Genomic DNA, 26,551 nt, shown 5'->3' on the forward strand with positions numbered 1-26,551 from the left:
CTTGGATATTAATACTTCCTAGCACTCACCTCTCTGGCATTTAATCCTTGGCGTGTAGCTTGGCCCCATGGTACCCACAGATGATAATGAGTCCTTTCTCCAGGGGATTTTCTGAGAGTCATCGTGCCTCTTCACTTTAGTCTTCTCTCACCCAAACTAGGGCTTCCCTGATAGTTCAGTTGGTAAAGAATCCACCTGCAATGCACGAGACCCCAGTTTGATTCCTGGTTCGGGAAGATCCCCTGGAGAAGGGACAGACTACCCCCTCCAGTATTGTTGGGCTTCCCTTATGGCTCAGATGGTAAAGAATCTGCCCACAATACGGGAGACCTGGGTTTGACCCCTGGCTTGGGAAGATTCCCCAGAGAAGAGAACGGCTACCCACTCCAGTATTCTGGCCTGGAGAATTCCATAGACAGTATAGTCCAGGCAGTCGCAAAGAGTTGGCCAGGACTTTCACTTTCACCCAAACTGATCTGTGTCAGTTCCTTACTTCAGTTCATCTATACCCAGCATGGAACCCAAGGTCCTTCTCCACTCAGATCTCTCTCTTTTTAATCTAAGTTCAAATTCACATTTTTGAAAGTCATGTCACTTTTTCAAATGAACCTCTAGTAAGCCATGTCTCTCCTGTGCTATGCATGGGCAGCAGATCAAAATCGCAGAATGTTAAAGGCAGAAAATATCTCCAGAACTGCCCAGTCCACTTCTTCAACACATAAAGAAACTGAGATTTGTTGAGTGGTCACCCAAAGTTTTCAGCAAGTTCATGAGAATCAGATGAGCATCCTGTTCTTGCTCCCTTGTACTCTAGCATCTTCTCCTGCCACGGGTGTAGTTCCAGGTCTCTAATTTTCAGAACTTCGATCCTGTAAAACTGACACTCTATACTCATTAAACAGTTTCTTAATTTTCCCTCTCTCCACCCCCTGGTAACCACCATTCTGTTTTGTTTCCATGACTTTGACCATTTTAGACACCTCATGTAGTGGAACCAGACAGTATTTGTCCTTTTGGACTGCCTATTTCACTTAGCGTAATGTCCTCAAAGTCCATCCGTGGTGTAATATGTATCAGAATGCCCTTCCTTTTTAAGGTTGAATATATTCACTTGCATGGACATCCTACATTTTGTTTATCCATTCATCTGCTGATGATTACTGGGTTGCTTCCACCTCTGGCTATTGTGAATAATGCTGTTATGAACATGAGTGTGCTCAAATGAAAAAATTTTAACTGTTTTTCTTAGCATCTATAAATGATAATTATATTAAAGTTAGCAAAACTAGAAGCCAGTAAATCAAACATTATGCTCTTGGCAATAGACTAATAAAAGTTTCCATATAAAGTAAAAATAGTCAATTTAACAACCAAGTTCAAAATGAAAAAGCCTGTACTTGCCAAATATATAATTAGAAGAAACTCTTAGAAAAAGAAAATAATATGCTTTAGTTTTACATACATTATATATGTAAAGTCTCTAAATTTTACTAAATTCATTGAATAATTAAAAGCTGAAAGCAGATATAAAATCATTGCTTTAAAATTATTCAATATAATACAAGAAGATATTTCCTTACTGATGACTACAACTAAACTCCTTCAAAATAATTATCCTTTGTTATTAAGAAAATACCTTGGGATACATTCTGCAGGGTTTTTTGACAATAGCAGCTAAAGACTGGTTTTAAAACTATGCACTCGGAATAAGAGAAATGACTTAAACATATGGGTAGTTCTGCAGCTATAACTTGCCAGATGGTTAATACTAAGCTTGAAAAACTGAAATGGAATTTCTTAACATCTTAATACACCATGTGATCTTATTTACCTGTTTAATGACAGTTATACCTTTCTATGATGTTGATTGTTTACATCTTGGCTATATGAGACAAGATTATAAAAAATACTAGTTAAATATAAGAAAAGGAAATGAAATAACCATAAAAATTTACCTCAGGAATAATAACACTGATTTACTCATACAGTCTTTTAAAAAAAAGTATAGTAAAACTGATTACTTTATTAGGAGTTCGACTAAATCACATTCCTCACATTCAACACATATAAATCTTGCTCTATTTCAAGAAGTCTCTGACATTAGTTTTAAGGGTTCTGGTTCTTTCAAACCCAAGTCTATTGTAGAATTCTATGCCTCTAAAAATAATAAAGTGTTTACAAAGACATCCCCCTCCCCAAGCCAGGTTCCTGGGTTAATAAAAACATACCTGGTTGGATTGGGATATGGCCTTAGAGAGGAAATTTTTAAATCTTAACTACCTATAGTCTGTGTATTTTGACTTTTTCATGCATTGAGTCTGAAAGTATCTATTGTTTCTGATTATTTACACATGGAACTGACAAGAGTTGTATAAAAATTTGTTTGGAGAAATAAATATCTAATAGTTATAGAAAGGATTACCCACTGACATAAAGTAGCAAAGAAATTCAATTTGGTAGGAGAAAAAATAAAGATGATTAAATACATACAGTTGATTCTTACTATTTTCAGTAGTTATATTCTTTAAGGGACCGCACAGAAGTGCAGTGGCTGCAACAGACCACACAAAGTATTCTTGCCTTGAGAACCCCATGAACAGTATGAAAAGGCAAAATGATAGGATACTGAAAGAGGAACTCCCCAGGTCGGTAAGTGCCCAATATGCTACTGGAGATCAGTGGGGAAATAACTCCAGAAAGAATGAAGAGACAGAGCCAAAGCAAAGACAATATCCAGTTGTGGATGTGACTGGTAATAGAAGCAAGGTCCAATGCTGTAAGAGCAATATTGCATAGGAACCTGGAATGAATCAAGGCAAATTGGAGTGGTCAAACAGGAGATGGCAAGAGTGAACATCAACATTCTAGGAATCAGTGAACTAAAATGGACTGGAATGGGTGAATTTAACTCAGATGACCATTATATCTACTACTGTGGCCAGGAATCCCTTAGAAGAAATGGAGTAGCCATCATGGTCAACAAAAGAGTCTGAAATGCCGTACTTAGATGCAGCTCAAAAACAACAGAATGATCTCTGTTTGTTTCCAAGGCAAACCATTCAATATCACAGTAATCCAAACCTATGCCCCAACCGGTAACACTGAAGAAGCTGAAGTTGAACGGTTCTATGAAGACCTACAAGACCTTTTAGAATTAACACCCCAAAAGATGTCTTTTTCATTATAGGGGACTGGAATGCAAAAGTAAGAAGTCAAGAAACACATGGAGTAAGAGGCAAATTTGGCCTTGGAATGCGGAATGAAGCAGGGAAAGGGCTAATAGAGTTTTGCTAAGAGAATGCAATGGTCATAGCAAACACCCTCTTCCAACAACACAAGAGAAGACTCTACACATGGACATCACCAGATGGTCAATACCAAAATCAGATTGATTATATTCTTTGCAGCCAAAGATGGAGAAGCTCTATACAGTCAGCAAAAACAAGACTGGGAGCTGACTGTGGGTCAGATCATGAACTCCTTATTGCCAAATTCAGATTTAAATTGAAGAAAATAGGGAAAACCACTAGACCATTCAGGCATGACCTAAATCAAATCCCTTATGATTATACAGTGGAAGTGAGAAATATATTTAAGGGACTAGATCTGATAGACAGAGTGCTTGATGAGCTATGGATGGAGGTTCGTGACATTGTACAGGAGACAGGGATGAAGCCCATCTCCAAAAAAAGACATGCAAAAAAGAAAAATGGCTGTCTGAGGAGGCCTTACAAATAGCTGTGAAAAGAAGAGAAGTGAAAAGCAAAGGAGAAAAGGAAAGATATAAGCATCTGAATGCAGAGTTCCAAAGAATAGCAAGGAAGGATAAGAAAGCCTTCCTCAGCGATCAATGCAAAGAAATAGAGGAAAACAACAGAATGGGAAAGACTGGAGATCTCTTCAAGAAAATTAGAGATACCAAGGGAAAATTTCATGCAAAGATGGGCTCGATAAGGGACAGAACTGGTATGGACCTAACAGAAGCAGAAGATATTAAGATGAGGTGGCAAGAATACACAGAAGAATCATACAAAAAAAGATCTTCACGACCCAGATAATCATGAAGGTATGATCACTTACCTAGAGCCAGACATCCTGGAATGGGAAGTCAAGTGGGCCTTAGGAAGCATCACTACGAACAAAGCCAGTGGAGGTGATGGAATTCCAGTTGAGCTATTTCAAATCCTGAAAGATGATGCTGTGAAAGTGCTGCACTCAATATACCAGCAAATTTGGAAAACTCAGCAGTGGCCTCAGGACTGGAAAATGTTAGTTTTCATTCCAATCCCAAAGAAAGGCAATGTCAAAGAATGCTCAAACTACCGCACAATGGCACTCATCTCACACGCTAGTAAAGTAATGATCAAAATTCTCCAAGCCAGGCTTCAGCAATAGGTGAACTGTGAACTCCCTGATGTTCAAGCTGGTTTTAGAAAAGGCAGAGGAACCAGAGATCAAATTGCCAACATCTGCTGGATCATCAAAAAAGCAAGACAGTTCCAGAAAAACATCTACTTCTGCCTTATTGACTATGCCAAAGCCCTTCAACTGTGTAGACCACAAAAAACTGCGGAAAATTCTGAAAGAGATGGGAATACCAGACCAGCTGACCAGCCTCTTGAAAAACCTATAAGCAGTTCAGGAAGCAACAGTTAGAACTGGACATGGAACAACAGACTGGTTCCAAATAGGAAAAGGAGTACATCAGGCTGTATATTGTCACCCTGCTTATTTAACATATATGCAGAGTACATCATGAGAAACGCTGGGCTGGAAGAAGCACAAGCTGGAATCAAGACTGCTGGGAGAAATATCAATAATCTCAGATATGCAGATAACACCATCCTTATGGCAGAAAGTGAAGAGGAACTAAAAGGCTTCTTGATGAAAGTAAAAGAGGGGACTGAAAAGGTTGGCTTAAAGCTCAACATTCAGAAAACGAAGATTATGGCATCTGGTCCCATCACTTCATGGGAAATAGATGGGGAAACAGTGGAAACAGTGGCTGACTTTATTTTTCTGGGCTCCAAAATCACTGCAGATGGTGACTGTAGCCATGAAATTGAAAGATGCTTACTCCTTGGAAGGAAAACTATGACCATCCTAGATAGCATATTCAAAAGCAGAGATACTACTTTGCCAACAAAGGTCTGTCTTGTCAAGGCTATGATTTTTCCAGTAGTAATGTATAGACGTGAGAGTTGGACTGTAAAGAAAGCTGAGGGCCGAAGAATTGATGCTTTTGAACTGTGGTGTTGGAGAAGACTCTTGAGAGTCCCTTGGACTGCAAGGAGATCCAACCAGTCCATCCTGAAGGAGATCAGTCCTGGGTGTTCATTGGAAGGACTGCTGCTGAGGCTGAAACCCAATATTTGGCCACCTCATGCAAAGAGTTGACTCATTGGAAAGGACTTTGATGCTGGGAGGGATTGGGGGCAGGATGAGAAGGGGACAACAGAGGATGAGATGGCTGGATGGCATCACCGACTCGATGGACATGAGCTTGGGTAAATTCCGGGAGCTGGTGATGGACAGGGAAGCCTGGCATGCTGCGATTCATGGGGTCGCAAAGAGTTGGACACGACTGAACGACTGAACTGAACTGATGTTCTGTAAGGTTGCTGGGCTTCTCGGAAAGCTCAGTGGGTAAAGAATCTGTCTGCAATGCCCAAAGTTATGGGAGACAAGGTTTCGATCCCTGAGTCAGAAAGCTTTCCTGAAGGAGGAAATGGAAACCCACTCCAGTATTCTTATCTGTACATGACTAAGCACGGCACAGCACAGCAACAACAAAGTTGCTGCCAACACTGAACTATCTCTCCGGGAAGAAATACAAGGTTAGCCTCCTGTGAGGCTCAGGTCACAAAATCTTTGTCAACCCAAACACCACTCTCATTATAGAGGTTCATTTGCCAATGTCCTTGTTAAATCAGCCAGCACCATCCATATTGAAAACCTGCTCTTCCACATAACCCTTTCTCTGTGTAACATTTTAGAGATACTTTTAAATTCTTTGGCAGCATCCTGATCCACAGAACTTGCCTCACCTTCAGGTTTAATGTTTTCCACACCATATCACCTTTTGAAATGTGTGAGCCAGCCAGCACTAGCCAAGAAAGGTTCAACATTTTCCTGACTCTGAGTTATGTGACCATAAACCCCTTTGGCTTTCAGCCTTTCAGCCTCATGACAATGCTACCCACTGCATTTTGAAAATCAGTTGTCATCTCACAAACTCACCAAACGAGCCACTTATCCCATAACTTAATCACAAACCACAGATGTCACTTTAACACTGGAGCAGCTTCACCTAGGGACTGGAGAAATTTCCTCTGTTTATACCACTCCCAGACTGAGATCACCAAAGTCCAGCTATAGCCCCCAGGTTAAGTGTGGTCCTGAGGTACTTAATCACTGTGGCCTTTATGACCTCCCTTACAGTAGAAAAGACTATTTCATGTTCTTTTCTCACTCCATGTACACATAAACCAGAAATTGAGGGAAATATTTTTTTTTTAAGTTTAAAGGAGCTGGTTTTCCAAATCTTTTTAACTGTACCATGGTAAAACATGTAATATAAACGTCACATACTTAACTTGTATAATTTTATAGGTTTTGAAACATGGATAAACCCATAAAACCAACACTACAATCAAAATAATAAGTATAGGGACTTCCCTGGCAGTCTGGTGGTTAAGACTTTGTGCTTCCAGTGCAAGGTGGCACAGGTTCAATTCCTGGTCAGGGAATTAAGATCCCACATGATGTGCAGTGCAGCCAAAAAATAAATAATGATGATAGTTTCCTTGTACTCTTCTAGTCTTTCCCTTCTATCCATCCTAGTCTCTCTCCCCATGCAACACTGATCTTTTTGTTTCTATAAATTAAAATGCATATTCTATAATTATATATAAATGAAATCATCCAGTATGATATTTCTGGCCTGACATTTTTCACTCAGCACAATTATTTTTGAGATTCATCCATGTGGCAGTATATTTCAGTCATTCATTTCTTTTTATTATTGACTGATATTCCATTGTGTGGGTATATCAAGAATGCTGTTCATTGATTTGTTGATGGATGTGTGTCCACTTTGGGGCCATGAGCATTCATATACAAATTGTACATGGACATTGTTGGGAAACAACGTTCAGCGAAAATTTTCACTTGTCTGTGAGCTAAGAACATTGGTATTTGTATTAAGAGATAATCAAGTAGCACTACTGGGGATATACCCTAGAAAAGGATAACTGAAAAAGACACATGTACCTCGGTGTTCATTGCAGCACTATTTACAATACCTAGGACATGGAAGCAGCCTAGATGTTCATCAACTGATGAATGGATAAAGAAGCTGTGGTGTATGTGTGTGTGTGTGTGTGTGTGTGTGTATATACATACACACACACTGGAATATTACTCAGTCATAAAAAGGAATGCATTTGAGTCAATTCTAATGAAATGGATAAATACTTTGGCCACCTGATGCAAAGAACTGACTCATTTGAAAAGACCTTGATGCTGAGAAAGATTGAAGGCAGGAGGAGAAGGGGACGACAGAGGATGAGATGGTTGGATGGCATCACCGACTCAATGGACATGAATTTGAGTAAACTCTGGGAGTTGGTGATGGACAGGGAAGCCTGGCATGCTGCAGTCCATGGGGTCACAAAGAGTCAGACACGACCGAGTGACTGAACTGAATTGAGAGCCTATTATAGAGACTGAAGTAAGTCAGAAAGAGAAAAACAAATATCATATATTAATGCATATATATGGAATCTGGAAAGATGGTAATGATGAACTTATTTGCAGGGCAGCGGTGAAGACACAGACATAGAGAACAGACTGTGGACATGAGGGGAAGGAGCAGGTGGGACACATGGAGACAGCAGCATGGAAACCCATACACCACCATATGTAAAACAGACAGCCAGTGGGGATTTGCTGTATTACTCAGGGTGCTCAAACAGGTAATTTGTGACAACCTAGAGGGGCGGGGTGTTGTGGGAGGGGGGAGGAGGGCCAAGATGGAGGGGACGTATGTATACCTATGTTTGATTCATATTGATGTATGGCAGAAGCCAGCACAATATTGCAAAACAACTGTCCTTCAGTTAAAAATAAATTTTAAAAAATGGAGACAACGAGAGAGATGTGAAGTCTTCTCTCTCCCTGCGTGTATGTGTGCCCAGTGGCCTCAGTCATGTCTGACTCTCATGGACTGTAATCTGCCAGGCTTCTCTGTCCATGGGATTCTCCGGGCAAGAATATTGGAGTGGGTTGTCATTTCCTTCTCCAGGGAATCTTCCTAACCCAGAGATCAAACTCGTATCTTCTGCATCTCCTGCATTGCACCAGATTCTTTATCCACTGAGACACCTGAAAAGCCCCTTCTCTCTCCCTAAAGACATCATTCATTTCCATTCTAAATGGTGATGATGCTAGAGACCTTCCCTCACCTCCTTAGAGAGGCTTCACTTACATTCTATATACTCCGGAGCAAAGCTTGCTTGCTTTTTTCTCTCTCTGGAATAGAAAAAGGGGTATATTTGCCACCTGTTCTCTATAAAATCTGAGATTCATTATTTTAGAATCTCTCTCCTACGGTGCAAATTCCTTCCCATGCATAGGACCATTAGGCCCTTATTGTATTAGCCTGTGGATTACTGAAACTTGAAGATAGGGCACTAAGATGCTCCTTGAGTAAATAATTGGTATGTCCTTTGACCCAGGAAGATAAAGACAAAAGAACTTTAACTGACTTTCATTTCTGCTTTCATTTCTCTTGGATAAATACGTAGGGGTAGAATTGCTAGATCATATGGCAGGTGGATATTGCACTTTTAAAGAAGCTTCCCAACTGCTTCATAAATTGGATATACCACTTTATATTCTCACAAGCAAAATATGAGGACTCCCATTTCTTCTCATTCTCCCCAACACTGGATAACCATTCTAGTAGGTGCACAGTTTCATCTCATTGTAGTTTTAATTTGCATTTCCCTAATGATTAATGACATGGAGCATCTTTTCATGTATTTATTTGCTATCTGTAAATCTTCTATGGTGATATGTCTGTTCAAATTTTTGGCCCTGTTTATAAATTTTTTCGGGCTTCCCTGGTAACTCAGATGGTAAAGAATCCACCTGCAGTGCAGCAGAACTGGGTTCAATCCCTGGGTTGGGAAGATGCCCTGGAGGAGAGCATGGTAAACCATTCCAGTATTCTTGCCTGGAAAATTCCATGGACAGAGGAACCTGGCAGGCTACAGTCCATGGGGTCACAAGGAGTAAGACATAATGGAGCGACTGTGCAGACACATAAATTAATTCTCTGGTTCAGTATTATAAATGCTCTCTGTTCAAAGTCATAAGCAAAATACACTTTTATTAATACAATATTCCAAGTGCAGAGAAAATGCTAAGAAAATGTTGAAAATAAAAAGACTTGCCTTTACCTTTAGTCTATATTAAACGTTTGCATCACTTTTTCAATTATTTAACTTTTCAAGATATCTTTTTGCAATTCTGTAAAATAAAAACTTTCATGATTCATTTTATATTAAAGACCAGGAATCTGCAAACACATAGCGACTATTAGTAAAGATTTTTAAAATTTATCTTTTCTTAAGTTAAGTTTAAATAAGGTGACCTATCCCTTGTTGACCAATGGATTTCACACTGCCTCTTGTGAACAGAGCCAATAAGGTGAAAGTACACATTTCTTCCCCTTTTATTTGTGTTTCTAAATGACCTGTGGGTAGGTAAATATATCCTGGGGAAGAAAACAACATTATCATCAAAGCATATATTACTTATTTTTCAGTGATCTTTTCCACACTTTCTAGGGTTTCTTTAAAAGTAGGATTACCATTAAAATATAATTAAAAAGTGTTATTCAATAGATCTTTCAGTTTTTTTTACTATGAATTAGTAACAAGGAATCAATTTATATCAGAATCCTTTCCATTTTCCAACTCTATTTAAAGTGGTATTAAATTCATTTTAAAACTTTTAAAAGTAGTAGACTAAGAGTTCTTTCAATCAACATTTTGTGACATAAATTAAGGTATATCTGCTTACTCTTCAGAACAATGCAATGCTTATTAGGAAGTGCTAGCTGGGAGCCACTTCACTGGACACATTTAATTTACACTTGGCCTACTTCTCACAAACCACCCCTAATTGAAGTCAGGTATAATTATATAAAGTTTGAATTATTTTTTTTTTGCATGCACCAGTTCATCATTTCAGATATACTTAAGCTTTCCATTTGTATTCTATTATTTTTCTAAAATGTTAGTTCTTTGAAGAAAATGATGTAGTAGCTCACCAAGTTAAACTTAATAATCCTTTTCATTCTACTGCTGCTGGTAAGTCATTTCAGTCGTGTCCGACTCTGTGCAACCCCATAAGTGAGAGCCCACCAGGCTCCCCCATCCCTGGGATTCTCCAGGCAAGAATTCTGGAGTGGGTTGCCATTTCCTTCTCCAATGCATGAAAGTGAAAAGTCAAAGTGAAGTCGCTCAGTTGTGTCCAACTCTTAGCGACCTCATGGACTGCACCCTACCAGGCTCCTCCGTCCATAGGATTCTCCAGGCAAGAATACTGGAATGGGTTGCCTCTTCCTCCTCCAAGGGATCTTTCTGTCCCAGGGATCAAACCCTGATCTCTCTTATTGCAGGCAGATTCTTTACCACATGAGCCATCAGGAAAGTCATTAAATATAATGATTTCTACAAATGGTGCTAAAACAAATGGATATTCATATGCAAAAAAAATGAACATTAATTCATATCTTGCACTCTACACAGAAGTTAGCTTAAAATGAATCATAGGCCTAAATATAACACATTAAACCATAAACCTCTAGAATGAAATATAATGTAAAAAATATTTTTTCTTCGATTGGGCAGAGACTTCTTAGATACATTAACAGCATGATCCAGAAAAGAAACACTGATAAACTGGACTTCCTCAAAATTAAAAACTTCTATTCCTTGAGAGACACTGAAATGAAAATATAAAAGCAAATCACAGATCAAGAGAAAAGTATTTAAAAATCATGAATCTAATAAGGGACTTGGCTTCCCTGGTAGCTCAGATGGTAAAGAATCTGCCTGCAATGCGGGAGGCCTGTGTTTGACCCTTGAATTGGGAAGATCACCTAGAGGAGGGCACGGCAACCCACTCCAGTATTCTTGCCTGGAGAATCCCCACGGACAGAGGAAATTCGTGAGACTACAATCCTTGGGGTCACAAAGAGTTGGACATGACTAAGCGACTAAGCACAAACCCAATAATGGACTTGTATTTACAATATATAAATACTTCTCAAAACTTAACAAGAAAATAAACAATCCAATTTTTTTAAATGGGTTGAAAATTTGAACGGAGACTTTTACCAAAGATAATAATTGAACATATCTCAACAGCAGATAAATATATGAAAATATGGTCAACATGATTAACTAATATGAAAATATAAACTCAAATGACAGTGAGATGCTGCTGCTGCTGCTGCTGCTGCTGCTGCTAAGTCGCTTCAGTCGTGTCCGACTCTGTGCAACCCCACAGACTACTACATATCTATTAGATACAGTGGAAGTAAGAAACATATTTAAGGGACTAGATCTGATAGACAGAGTGCCTGATGAACTATGGACTGAGGTTTCTGACATTGTACAGGAGACAGAGATCAAGACCATCGCTCAAAAAGATATGCAAAAAAGCAAAATGGCTGTCTGAGGAGGCCTTAAAAATAGCTGTGAAAAGAAGAGAAGCCAAAGGAAAGGAGAAAAGGAAAGATATACCCATTTGAATGCAGAGTTCCATAGAATAGCAAGGAGAGAGAAGAAAGCCTTTCTCAGTGATCAGTGTAAAGAAATAGAGGAAAATAATAGAATGGGAAGGCTAGCGATCTCTTCAAGAAAATTAGAGATACCAAGGGAACATTTCATGGAAAGATGGGCTCGATAAAGGACAGAAATGGTATGGACCTAACAGAAGCAGGAGATATTAGCAAGAGGTGGCAAGAATACACAGAACTGTACAAAAAAGATCTTCATGACCCAGATAATCATGATGGTATTATCACTCACCTAGATCCAGACATCCTGGAATGTGAAGTCAAGTGGACCTTAGGAAGCATCACTATGAACAAAGCTAGTGGAAGTGATGGAATTCCAGTTGAGCTATTTCAAATCCTAAAAGATGATGCTGTGAAAGCACTGCACTCAATATGCCAGCAAATTTGGAAAACTCAGCAGTGGCTACAGGACTGGAAAATGTCAGTTTTTGTTCCAATCCCAAAGAAAGGCAATGCCAAAGAATGCTCAAACTACTGCACAATTGCACTCATCTCACATGCTAGCAAAGTAATGCTCAAAATTCTTCAAGCCACACTTCAACAGTACATGAACTGTGAACTTCCAGATGTTCAAGCAGGTTTTAGAAAAAGCAGAGGAACCAGAGATCAAATTGCCACCATCTGCTGGATCATTGAAAAAGCAAGAGAGTTCCAGAAAAAAAACATCTATTTCTGCTTTATTGAAGATGCCAAAGCTTTTGACTGTGTGGATCACAATAAACTGTGGAAAATTCAACAAGAGATAGGACTACCAGACCACCTGACTTGCCTCTTGAGAAATCTGTATGCAGGTCAGGAAGCAACAGTCAAAACTGGACATGGAACAACAGACTGGTTCCAAATAGGAAAAGGAGTACGTCAAGGCTGTATATTGTCACCCTGCTTATTTAACTTATATGCAGACTACATCATGAGAAATATTGGGCTGGATGCAGCACAAGTTGGAATGAAGATTGCTGGGGGAAATCTCAATAACCTCAGATATGCAGATGACACCACCCTTATGGCAGAAAGTGAAAACTAAAGAGCCTCTTGATGAAAGCAAAAGAGGAGAGTGAAAAAGTTGGCTTAAAGCTCAACATTCAGAAAACTAAGATCATGGCATCCAGTCCCATCACTTCATGGCAAACAGATGGCGAAACAGTGGAAACAGTGGCTGACTTTATATTGGGTGGCTCCAAAATCACTGCAGATGGTGACTGCAGCCATGAAATTAAAAGATGCTTACTCCTTGGAAGGAAAGTTATGACCAACCCAGACAGCGTATTAAAAAGCAGAGACATTGCTTTGCCAACAAAGGTCCAATTTGTTAAGGCTATGGTTTTTCCAGTGGTCATGTATGGATGTGAGAGTTGGACTATAAAGAAAGCTGAGCACCAAAGAACTGATGCTTTTTACTGTGACGTTGGAGAAGACTCTTGAAAGTCCCTTGGACTGCAAGGAGATCCAACCAATCCATGCTGAAAGAGATCAGCCTTGGGTGTTCATTGGTAGGAATGATGTTGAAGCTGAAACTCCAATAGTTTGGCCACTTGATGGGAAGAGCTGACTCATTTGAAAAGACCCTGATGCTTGGAAAGAATGAAGGCAGGAGGAGAAGGGGATGACAGAGGATGAGATGGTTGCATGGCATTACCGACTCAATGGACATGAGTTTGGGTAAACTCCCTGATTTGGTGATGGACAGGGAGGCCTGGCATGCTGTGGTCCATGGGGTTGCAAAGAGTTGTACATGACTGAGCAAGTGAACTGAAAAAAAAACAAAAATTAAATATACCACACCAAGTATGATAAGTGCACCTCTTGTAAAATGTAAAATGGTACAACCTCTTTGAAAAACAACTTGGCAGTTTATTAAGAACTTAAAAATATACCTATACTGTGATCCAGCTATTTCACTAATATGTATTTACCTAAAAGAAATGAAAAGCCATATCCATACAAAAGCTTGAACATGAACAGTCATAATGGTATTTTTTTTCCTGCAATAGTCCACAACTGGTAACCACCCAAGTGTCCATCAGTAAGTAAATGTATAAACAAACTGGTGTAGGCATACACTGGATTACTTACAGCAATAAAAATGAATTAACAATTGATGCACATAACATGGTGGATGAAAAATAATTATGCTGAGTAAAAGGACTGTGTTCACTGTCCAGTTCCTTTTGAGTGAAAGCTAGAAAATGAAAACTGATTTATGGTGATAGAAAGCAAGAAAGAAGTTGTCTGGGAATAGAGGGGAAGGGGCAGGATTATAAAGGAGCTAATGGAAACTTTGGGGAATGATAAATCCATACACTGAAACTGTACCTTTTTGATGCATTCATTTTATGGTGTTCCAATTTTACATTAATAAATTGTTCTAACATATAAAAAAATAAACAGACAAAAGTCAAGTAGAGACAGGAAATGATCAGGTCTGCTTAGCATGAAAGTGAAAGCAAAATGGGCTTGTGTCCAACTCTTTGCAACCCTATAGAGTATATAGTCCATGGAACTCTCTAGGCCAGAATACTGGAGTAGGTAGCTGTTCTCTTCTCCAGGGGATCTTCCCAACCCAGGGATCGAACCCAGGTCTCCTGCATTGCAGGCAGATTCTTTACAGGTTAAGCCACCAGAGAAGCCCAACAAGAGATGTGGCAAACACTGAGTATTATTTAGGCAAGTATTAAAGTTTGTTTGCAGAGCTCTGAAGTGATCTAAGGAGTCTCTGCAAATGATGAGAACTGGGGGTGCTGAAGAGGCGAAGGCAAGAACACTGGAGTCAGTTGCCATTTCCTTCTCCAGGGGATCTTCCCGACCCAGGAATAGAACCCCTTTCTCTTATGTCTCCTGCATTTGCAGAAGGGTTCTTCACCACTAGTGCCAACACAAATCAGCCATAATTACACATATACCCTCCCTCCTGAGCCTCTCTCCCCTCCCCTGATCCTACCTCTCTAGGTCATCACAGAGTGCTAGGCTGGGTACCCTGTGTTATACAACAATTTCTCACCACCTATTTTACACATGGTAGTGTATATATGTCAATGATGCTTTCTGTATTCATCCCATTCTCTCATTCTCCCTCTGTGTCCAAAAGCCCATTTTCTAGATCTTTGTCTCCATTCCTTTCTCTGTCTTTTTTAGTTAAGTGTATGAATAAACAATTATTTAGGAAGTTGTTTCAGGTTGGATTTACTGTCAATAGAAACAAAAGAAATTTTAACTGATATAGTGCCTTTTTCTATCTTATTCTCTGGGGTGAATTCTCAATCATTCAAAATTACAGCAATTACATGGAAAATTGAGATTTGACAAAATCATTAAAACCCCACTTGGTCTCCCAAGGCCTTGCCTTCATCTATGCTTCACTCTCAGAAACCACAGGGAAACAAAGGGACTGTATTTCCTCTGCATCCCATGAGCTGGTAGTATCCATTGATGATAAAGCATCATTGCTCTTTTCCTAACTAGGTTTAATTAGGGCTGACAGGTTTAGCCAATAAAAATACAAAGATTGTATGGGATGTGTTTGTACTAAAATATTATTTGTCGTTTATCAGCAATTCAAACTTAACTGGGTGCTGTGTATTTTATCCGGCACCTCTAAGTGAGATAAATAATATCAGATTTCTATCTCTGACATCCTATATCCTGGAGCCATTTCTGTTAACAGAAATCATTTTAGGCATTTCAAGCAGAATAAGATTAAACAGAGAATTCTATACTTAAAACTACACTAGAAGGAAGGAAAATAAAGGTCACGGAAATTTCCTTTTACACCTCATGTGTACTGTTAGTGCCCACTCAGAAACTGCCAGAAAACAGTTCCACTGGGCATAGCTATCTAAAGGCTAGGCAAACCACATGTCTGATAAGGGGTTAATGTCCAAATATATAAAGAATGTATATGACTCAGTAGCCAAAAAATAAATGAGTAAAGGATGCTGAATAGATGTTATTTTCAAAGAAGAGAAACAAATGGTCTAAAGGTATATGAAAAGTGCTTACTATCACTAACCATTGGGGAAATACAAGTCAAAGCCACATGAACAATCACCTCACACCATTAGTATGTCTATTATCAAGAAGATGAGATAAATGCTAGTGAGGATGTGGAGAAAAGGGAGATCTTGTACATAGTTGATAGAAATGTAAACTGTTATAGTTGTGGAAGACAGTATGGAGAAAGTTCCTCAAAAAATTAAAAACAGGACTACCATAAGATGTAGCAATCCCACTCCTGGGTATCTACCTAAAGGAAATGGAGCCAGGACCTTGAAGAGATATATGTACTCCTGTGTTCCTTGGAGCACATAGTCAAGGAATGGACACAACCGAAGTGTCTGTTGACAGATGAATGGATAAAGAAAGAACAGTGAATATAAACTATGAAATATAATTTAGCCTTAAAAATAAGAAAATCCTGCCGTTTACAACAACATGGATGAACATGGAGGACATTATGCTAATTAAGTCAGAGAAAGAAAAATAAAGGTACTATATAATCTCACTTATATGTGCAATCTACAAAATGAAAGAACTCATAGAAACAGAGTAGAAAAGTGGTTGTCAGTGGCTGGCAGATTGGGGTAATAAGAAGTTGGTAGGAGAAAACAAGATGGCAGAGGAGTTCAGTTCAGTTCAGTTCAGTTTTGTGAACATGGAATATATCTCTCTCCACAGATACATCAGGGATACACCTTCAGACACAGAAATGCATGCAGAACATCAGCTGAGAGCAGACAGGGGTACCTGACCAGTGGAAAAGAATATATAGAACCATGCAAAACTCTGTAGGACAAAGGAACTAGGGGGAGAAACAGGAGTGTTTGTAGGTTTGGACCTGCCCTTGGCGGGTGGGGGAACAGAAGCAGGGGTCTGATTCCCACATCAAGGCAATTGTCTGAGTCAGAGGAGAAACATTTAAGGCTGAGCGTGAAACAGCTGCTATGGGGCAGTCTAAAATCACTGCAGATGGTGACTGCAGCCATGAAATTAAGACGCTTACTCCTTGGAAGAAAAATTATGACCATCCTAGATAGTATATTCAAAAGCAGAGATATTACTTTGCCAACAAAGGTCTGTCTAGTCAAGGCTATGGTTTTTCCTGTGGTCATATATGGATGTGAGAGTTGGACTGTGAAGAAGGCTGAGCGCCGAAGAACTGATGCTTTTGAACTGTGGTGTTGGAGAAGACTCTTGAGAGTCCCTCGGACTGCAAGGAGATCCAGCCAGTCCATTCTGAAGGAGATCAGCCCTGGGATTTCTTTGGAAGGAATGATGCTAAAGCTGAAACTCCAGTACTTTGGCCACCTCATGCGAAGAGTTGACTCATTGGAAAAGACTCTGATGCTGGGAGGGATTGGGGGCAGGAGGAGAAGGGGATAACAGAGGATGAGATGGCTGGATGGCATCACTGACTCGATGGACGTGAGTCTGAGTGAACTCCGTGAGTTGGTGATGGACAGGGAGGCCTGGCGTGCTGCGATTCATGGGGTCGCAAAGAGTTGGACATGACTGAGCAACTGAACTGAACTGAACTGAAATGGAGTGAGAACAGACAGTCCTTGCTGCAGCCATACATACCTCAGACAGGAACACTGGTCTCCTGGAAGGGACAGCGGGCGGGAGCTGGAGTTAAGGGATTGTGGAGCAATCCCAGGACAAGGGCTGCTGTTGACTGAGGAGAGACAGATTGAGGGAATGTGAGGGAGATCATGGTGGGAAATGCCGGTGGAGGAAAGCCACGCAGCCATGGAAGCAAAGCAATACTGCTGAGTCACATGTAAGGGGTGGAGCCATCACCACAGCCTCTCTCTCCACATGCCAGGATCAGCAGCTGAACAATAGACAGGCTGGCCCATCAAATGCCTGATGCACTGAACTACAGAGTAGGACCCCACCCAGGGTGCCCCTGGGTGACTGATGATCTGTTCTACAGGGAAGGACCCCAGTCAGGGGGGCCCCTCTATGTGCCTGACCCACTAAACAATGGAGAAGGACCCCAGGCAAGGGAGCCCTCTAAGTGCCTGAATGGGCAGAGCAACAGAGAAAGACTGGCCAAAGAGGCCATCTGATTGCCAGCTAGAAGAGGCTTAAAAAAAGTCTCTGATAGGGCCATAACTCCTGTGGTGGAGGCGGTCTGTGTCCCTGCACACTTGGTGCCACCAGGGTCCCCGCAAGTCAAGCAGCTGCACTACCTTCATGCTCAACTCTCACTGGGGCAGAGCTGCCACAGGAAAAAAAAAAGTCTTGCGTTTATGCGCACAGAGTCACTTCAGTTGTGTCCGACTCTTTGCAACCCTGTAGACTGGCCTGCCAGGCTTCTCCGTCAGAGAGTGGGTTCTCCAGGTAAGAATACTGGAGCATATTGGACAAGACTGGTTGCCATATCTTTTTAGAGCACTATATTTCCTACTACCCTAGCCACCAACCCCCCTGAGTACCTGGTGCTGCCAGAACCCGTGTGACCCAAGCAGCTGCACCACCTCCATACCTGGCCCTCACAGGGGCAAACCCAAGCCCTCCAGGACAGCCTCAGGAGCTAAAGCCCATGGACAACACACATGTAGAGGTGGAAATAAAACCACAATTGAAACCCAGAGGCAGTGTAGCTAGGGAAAAAGACCTAAAACCTTCCCACCAGCTGTACAAGCTGCAGATTAAATCCACACAATCAACTATGCAGACTCTGTGCCTATGGAATATATAAAAGGCCATTGAGAGTGCCCACAAAAGAAAACACACTAGCTCTGATAGCTGTGGACATTGGAGGCAAGAACACACAGGAGTAGGACCTGATTAGAATCTGAGCAGCCCCCACAGCAGGTCCAGAAATCAGCACAGTGTTGGAGGGCATCCTAGGGAGGTAAGGTAAACTGTGATTCCCAGCACAGGAAAGGACTCTGACAGCCGTGACTCAATAAAAGTATTTATTATCCTTATTTTTTGACTTGTTCTGTAGATTTTTTCGGACTTTCTACCCACCGCCACCCCCCGCCCACCCCCGACAGTTGTCAATTTTATTGGCATTGCTGCTGCTGCTAAGTCACTTCAGTCGTGTCCGACTCTGTGCGACCCGTAGACGGCAGCCCACCAGGCTCCCCCGTCCCTGGGATTCTCCAGGCAAGAACACTGGAGTGGGTTGCCATTTCCTTCTCCAATGCATGAAAGTGAAAAGTGATAGTGAAGTCGTTCAGTTGTGTCTGAGTCTTAGCGACCCCATGGACTGCAGCCCATCAGGCTCCTCCGTCCATAGGATTTTCCAGGCAAGAGTACTGGAGTGGGGCGCCATTGCCTTCTCCTTATTGGCACTAAGAAATCCAATTAAGCTTTTGAGTGTTTTTTTTCCTCAGTCACATTTTTTATTGTTGTCATAAACTTCTGCTTCTACATTGGGCTTTTGCAGTTCTGTGGAGTTTTCCTCTCCTTTTTTCTTTTCTCTTTTTTTAATTTTAATTTTTTAAACCTATTATTATTTTTTCTACATTTATTCCTCTGTTTGCTTTTCCTACTGTTCTTTTCCCCTTGCAGTTAATCTTTAATGTCTATAAATCTTCTTTATCTATCTCTATTTGTCTCTGCATACCTATTCTTTCTTTCTTTTCTTTCTCTCATCTCAAAATATTTGTTAGATTTATTTTCATTGCTTTATTCTCCAATTGGCAACTTGCTTTAGTTTTGTTTTCCAGTTTGTGCTGTAATTAGTTTTGCTCTGGTAGATATAATTTTTGGTTTCCTTTGTTCGCCAGGTCAATCTATTGTACTTTATTTTTGTTGGACTGTTTTGACTTTGCTTATGGGTGTATATATATGTGTGTATATTTAGTCACATTTTCTATTGTTATAAACCTCTGCCTCTACATTGAGATTTGCAGTTCTTCAGAGTTTCCCTTTTCCCCCCTTTTTCTTTCCTCTTCTGTTTTCTTCTCTTTTCTCCTTTTTATGATTTTAATTTTTAATTTTTTAAACCTATTGTAATTTTTCTACATTTATTTCTTTGTTTGCCTTTACTACTGTTCTTTTCCCCTTGCAGTTAATCTTTAATGTATATAAATCGTCTTCATCTACCTCTGCTTAACTTTGCATATCTATTCTTTCCCTCCTTTCCATTCAACATTTTGTTAGTTTAGTTTCCATTACTTTATTTCCCACTTGGCACCTTGTTTTAGTTTTATTTTCCAGTTTGTGCTTAAGTTAGTTTTGTTCTTAACTGGTAAATATAAGTTTTTATTTCCTTTGTTCACCAGATCAATCTACTGTACTTTATTTTAGTTGGACTGTTTTCACTTTGCCCATGGGTGTATATGTATATGTGTACATTTCATTATTTTAATTATTATTTGCCTCATTTTGTAACTGCCATTCATCTGGGGTTCATCTTCAGTTTCTCATTTTTGGATATTTGTTTTAATCTCACTTAATGCCATAACAGACCACTTGTGGAATCTTCATTCCTGACCAGAGATCAAGCCCCAAGCCTTTGGAGTGGGAACACTGACTCCAAGACCCTAGACTACCAGAGAACTAACCCTAGGGAGTATCAAATAGTGAGAACTCACACAAAGGAAACCACTTGAATACAAGACCCAGCATCACCCAACCACCAGTAGCACCCTGCACAGGACACCTCATCTAAACAACAAACAAAACAAAAATAAAAACCCAATCATTAGTAGATAGGAGTACCACCTCACTCAGCCTTGCCCATCAGAGGAAAAACAAACAAAAAAACAAAAACTCAGCATAAATCTCACCCTCTATGAAGCTTACACAAACAACTGGACCAACCTTAGGAGAGCATAAACCAAAAGGAAGAAAGAATTCAACCTTCTTCAAGGAGAGAATTCAACTTTCCTTGAAGCCTGGGAAAAGGAGACCTCAAACAAAATAACTTAAAAAAAAAAAAAAGAAAAAGAAAAGGCAGAGAAATACTGCACAAATGAAGGAACAAACTATAAATACAGAAGTCCAAATAAATGAAAAGGAAATAGGAAAATTACCTGAAAAGAATTCAGAATAAAGATAGTGAAGATGTTCAAAAAACCTTGAAAACAAAATGGAGAAAATGCAAGAATCAATTAACAAAGACCAAGAAGAATCAAAGAATAAACATATAGAGACAAAGAACACAATCACTGAAATTAAAAATATTCTAGAAGGAATCAATAGAGCTTCCCTGGTGGCTCAGATGCTAAAGCGTCTACCTACAATGTGGGAGACCCGGGTTCAATCCCTGGGTCGGGAAGATCTACTGGAGAAGGAAATGGCACCCCACTCCAGTATTCTTGCCTGGAAAATCCCATGGATGGGGGAACCTGGTAGGCTACAGTCGATGGGGTCACAAAGAGTTGGACACGACTGAGCGACTTCACTTCACTTCAGAAGGAATCAATAGCAGAATATCTGAATCAGAAGAACAAATTACTGAGCTGGAAGATGAAATGGTGGAAATAAATTCTGAAAAGCAAAATACAGTATAAAGAATGAAAAGAGTTGAGGACAGTCTCAGAGACCTCTGGGACCATATCAAACACACCAACATTTGAATTAATTATAGGAGTCCCAGAAGAAGAAGAGAAAAAGAAAGGGTGTGAGAAAATTTTTGAAGAAATTATAGTTGAAAATTTCCCCAACATGGAAAAGGAAATAGTCAACCAGGTTCAAGGGGGACAAAAAGTCTCAAACAGGATAAACCCAAGGAGAAACACACCAAGACACATACTAATTAAACTAACAAAGACTAAACACAAAGAAATAATATTAAAAGCAGCAAGGGAGAAGCAACAAGTAACATACAAGGGAAACCCCATGTGCTTAACAGCTGATCTTTCAGCAGAAACTCTGCAGGCCAGAAAGGAGTGGCAGGATATCTTTAAAGTACTGAAAAGGAAAAATCTACAACCAAGATTAATGTACCCAGAAAAGATCTCATTGAAACTTGATGGAGAAATAAACTTTTCAGACAAGCAAAAGTTAAGAGAATTCAGTACCACCAAACCAACTTTACAACAAATGTTAAATGGACTTAAATAGTCAAGAAATACAACAGAAGAAAAAAGATCTACAAAATCAATCCCAAACAATTAGAAAATGGCAATAGAAACATATATATCAATAATTACTTTAAATGTAAATGGATGTAATGCTCCAACCAAAAGACACAGACTGGCTGAATGGATAAAAAAACAAGACCCATATATATTGCTGTCTACAAGAAACCCACTTCAGACCTCACGACACATATAGACTGAAAGTGAGAGGATGAAAAAATGTATTCCCTGCAAATGGGAAGCAAAAGAAAGCTGGAGAAAGAATCCTCATATCAGACAAAGTTGACCTTAATATAAAGAAGGTTACAAGAGATAAGGAAGGACACTACATTATGATCAAGGGATCAATCCAAGAGGAAGATATAACAATTATAAATATCAAAGCACCCAACATAGGAGTACCTCAAAATATAAAACAAATGCTAACAGATATAAAAGGAGAAATTGACAGTAACAGAATGATAGTAGGAGACTTTAACACCCATTTACACCAATGGATAGATCATCAAAACAGAAAATTAATAAAGAAACACAAATCTTAAATGATATATGAGGTGAGAAGGATCTCATTGATATCTTCAGGACATTCCATCCAAATGCAGAAGAATATACCTTCTTTTCAAGTGCACATGGAACATTCTCCAGGATAGACCACATCTTGGGTCATGAATCAAACCTCAGTAAATTTAAGAAAATTGAAATCATATCAAGAATTTTTTCTGACCACAATGCTGAGACTAGATATCAATTACAAGAAAAAAACTAAGAAACACAAACACGTGGAAATTAAACAATGCTTCTAAATAACCAACAGGTTACTGAAGAAATAAAAAGGTAAATCAAAAGATTTCTAGAAACAAACTACAATGAAAAGATGACTACTCAGAACCTATGGGATGCAGCAAAAGCAGTTCTAAGAGGGAAGTTTATAGCAATACCATCCTTCCTCAAGAAACAAGAAAAACATCAAATAGACAACCTAACTTTACACCTAAAGCAACTGGAAACAGAAGAACAACAACAACAAAAATAGAACCAAAATTAGTAGAAGGAAAGAAATCATAAAGATCTGAGCAGAAATAAATGAAAAATAAATGAAAGAAACAACAGAAAACATCAATAAAACTAAAAGCTGGTTCTTTGATAATTTAAACATAACTGACAAACCCTTAGCCAGACTCATCAAGAAAGAAAGAGAGAAGAATCAAATTAACAAAATTAGAAATGAAAAAGGAGAGGTTACAACAGACAATGCAGAAATACAAAGGATTATAAGAGCATACCATATGCCAATGAAATGGATAACCTGGAAGAAATGGACAGATTCTTAGAAAAGTTCAATCTTCCAAGACTGAGCCAGGAAGAAATAGAAATTATGAGCAACCCAATTACAAGCACTGAAATTGAAGCTGTGATCAAACATCTCCCAAAAAACAAAAGCCCAGGACCAGATGGCTTCACAGGAGAATTCTATCAAACATTTAGAGAAGAGCTGATGCCTATCCTAAAACTCTTTCAAAAAATTTCAGGGGAAGGAATACTTCCAAATTCATTCTATGAGGCCACCATCACCCTGATACCAAAACCAGATGAAGACAACACACAAGAAAGAAAACTACAGGCCAATATCACTGATCAACATAGGTGCAAAAATCCTCAACAAAATTTTAGCAAACAGAATTTAGCAACACACCAAAAAGCTCTTACACCATGATCAAGTTGAGTTTATTCCAGGGATGCAAGGATTCTCGAATATACAGACATCAATCAATGTGATACACCATATTAACAAATTGAAAGATAAAAACCATATGATCATCTCAATGCTAAGTCACTTCAGTCATGTCTGACTCTGTGCAACCCCATAGAAGGCAACCCACTGGGCTCCTCTGTCCCTTGGATTCTCCAGGCAAGAATATTGGAGTGGGTTGCCATTTCCTTCTCCAATGCATGAAAGTGAAGAGTGAAAGTAAAGTTGCTCAGTCGTGTTAGACTCTTAGCGACCCCATGGACTGCAGCCTACCAGGCTCTTCCATCCATGGGATTTTCCAAGCAAGAGTAATGGAGTAGGGTGCCATCGCCTTCTCTGGATCATCTCAGTAGATGCAAAAAAGTCTTTGACAAAATTCAGCACCCATTTATGATTAAAACTCTTCAAAAAATGGACATAGAAAAAACTTACCTCAACATAGTAAAGGCCATATGTGATAAGCCTACAGCAAACATTATTATCAATGGTGAAAAACTGAAAGCATTCTCCCTAAGATCAGAAACAAGACAAGGGTGTCCACTTTTACCACTATTATTCAACATATTTCTGGAAGTCCTAGCTACAGCAATCAGAGAAGAAAAAGAAATAAAAGTAATCCAGATCAGAGAAGAAGTAAAGCTCTCACTGCTTGCAGATGACATGATACTGTACATAGAAAACCCTAAAGATGGTATCAGAAAATTACTAGAGCTAATCAGTGAATTTAGCAAAGTTGTAGGATACAAAATTAATACACAGAAGTGACTTGCATATCTATATACTAACAATGAAAAATCAAAAAGAGAAACTAAGGAATCAATCCCATTCAGCATCGCAACAAAAAGAATTAAATATCTAGGAATAAACTTACCTAAGGAGACAAAAGAACTGTACACAGAAAATTATAAGACACTAATGAAAGAAATCAAAGATGACATAAACAGATGGAGAGATATTTTGTGTTCCTGGGTAGGAAGAATCAATATTGTGAATATGACTATGCTACAAAATGCAGTCTACAGATTCAATGCGATACCTATCAAATTACCAAAGGCATTTTTTCACAGGAAAATTTCACAATTCATATGGAAACACAAAAGACCCTGAAAAGCCAAAGCAGTCTTGAGAAAGAAGAATGGAGCTGGAGGAATCAACCTTTCTGACTTCATATTACACTACAAAGCTACAGTCATCAAGACAGTATGATACTGGCACAAAAACAGAAATATAGACCAATGGAACAAGATAGAAAGCCCAGAAATAAACCCATGCACCTACGGGTACCTTATTTTGACAAAGGAGGCAAGAATATACAATGGGGTAAAGACAGCTTCTTCAACAAACAGTGCCGGGAAAACTGGACAGCTACATGTAAAAGAATGAAATTAGAACACTTCCTAACACCATCAGTTCAGTTCAGTCACTCAGTCGTGTCTGACTCTTTGTGACCCCAAGAACTGCAGCACACCAGACCTCCCTGTCCATCACCAACTCCTGGAGTCCACCCAAACCCACGTCCATTGAGCTGGTGATGCCATCCAACCATCACATCCTCTGTTGTCCCACTCTCCTCCTGCCTTCAATCTTTCCCAGCATCAGGGTCTTTTCCAAGGAGTCAGTTCTTCACATCAGGTGGCCAAAGTACTGGAGTTTCAGCTACAACATCAGTCCTTCCAATGAACACTCAGCACTGATCTACTTTACAATGGGCTGGTTGGATCTCCTTGGAGTTAAGGGGACTCTCAGGAGTCTTCTCCAACACCACAGTTCAAAGCATCATTTCTTCTATGCTCAGTTTTCTTTATAGTCCAACTCTCACATTCATACACGGCTACTAGAAAAACCATACCCTTGACTAGATGGACCTTTGTTGGCAAAGTAATGTCTCTGCTTTTTAAATATGCTGTCTAGATTGATCATAACTGTCCTTCCAAGGAGTAAACGTCTTTTAATTTCATGGCTGTGGTCACCGTCTGCAGTGATTTTGAAGCCCCTCAAAATAAAGTCAGCCACTGTTTCCACTGTTTCTTCATCTATTTGCCATGAAGTGATAGGACCAGATGCCATGATCTTCGTTTTCTGAATGTTGAGCTTTAGGCCAACTTTTTCTCTCTCTTCTTTCACTTTCATCAAGAGGCTCTTTAGTTCTTCTTTGCTTTCTGCCATAAGGATGGTGTCATCTGAATATCTGAGGTTATTGAGATTTCTCCCAGCAATCTTCATTCCAACTTGTGCTGCATCCAGGTCAATATTTCTCATGATGTACTCTGCATATAAGTTAAACAATCAGGGTATCAATATTCAGCCTAGATATACTCCTTTTCCTATTTGGAACCAGTCCGTTGTTCCATGTACAGTTCTGACTGTTGCTTCTTGACCTGCATACAGATTTCTCAAGAGGCAGATCAGGTGGTCTGGTATTACCATCTGTTGTTGAATTTTCCAGTTTATTGTGATCCACACAATCAAAGACTTTGGCATAGTCAATAAAGCAGAAATATGTGTTTTTTTTTCTGGAACTCTCTTCCCTTTTCGATGATCCAGCGGATGTTGGCAATTTGATTTCTGGTTCCTCTGCCTTTTCTAAAACCAGCTTGAACATCTGGAAGTTCACAGTTCATGTACTGTTGAAGTCTGGCTGGGAGAATTTTAAGCATTACTTTCCTAGAATGTGGGATGAGTGCAATTATGCAGTAGTTTGAGCCTTCTTTGGTATTGCCTTTCTTTGGGATTGGAATGAAAACTGACTTTTTCCAGTCCTGTGGCCACTGGTGAGTTTTCCAAATTTGCTGGCATATTGAGTGCAATGCTTTCACAGCATCATCGTTTAGGATTTGAAATAGCTCAACTGGAATTCCATAACCTCCACTAGCTTTGTTCATAGTG

This window comes from Budorcas taxicolor, chromosome 9, assembly GCF_023091745.1.
Source record: "Budorcas taxicolor isolate Tak-1 chromosome 9, Takin1.1, whole genome shotgun sequence".
NCBI lineage: Eukaryota > Metazoa > Chordata > Mammalia > Artiodactyla > Bovidae > Budorcas > Budorcas taxicolor.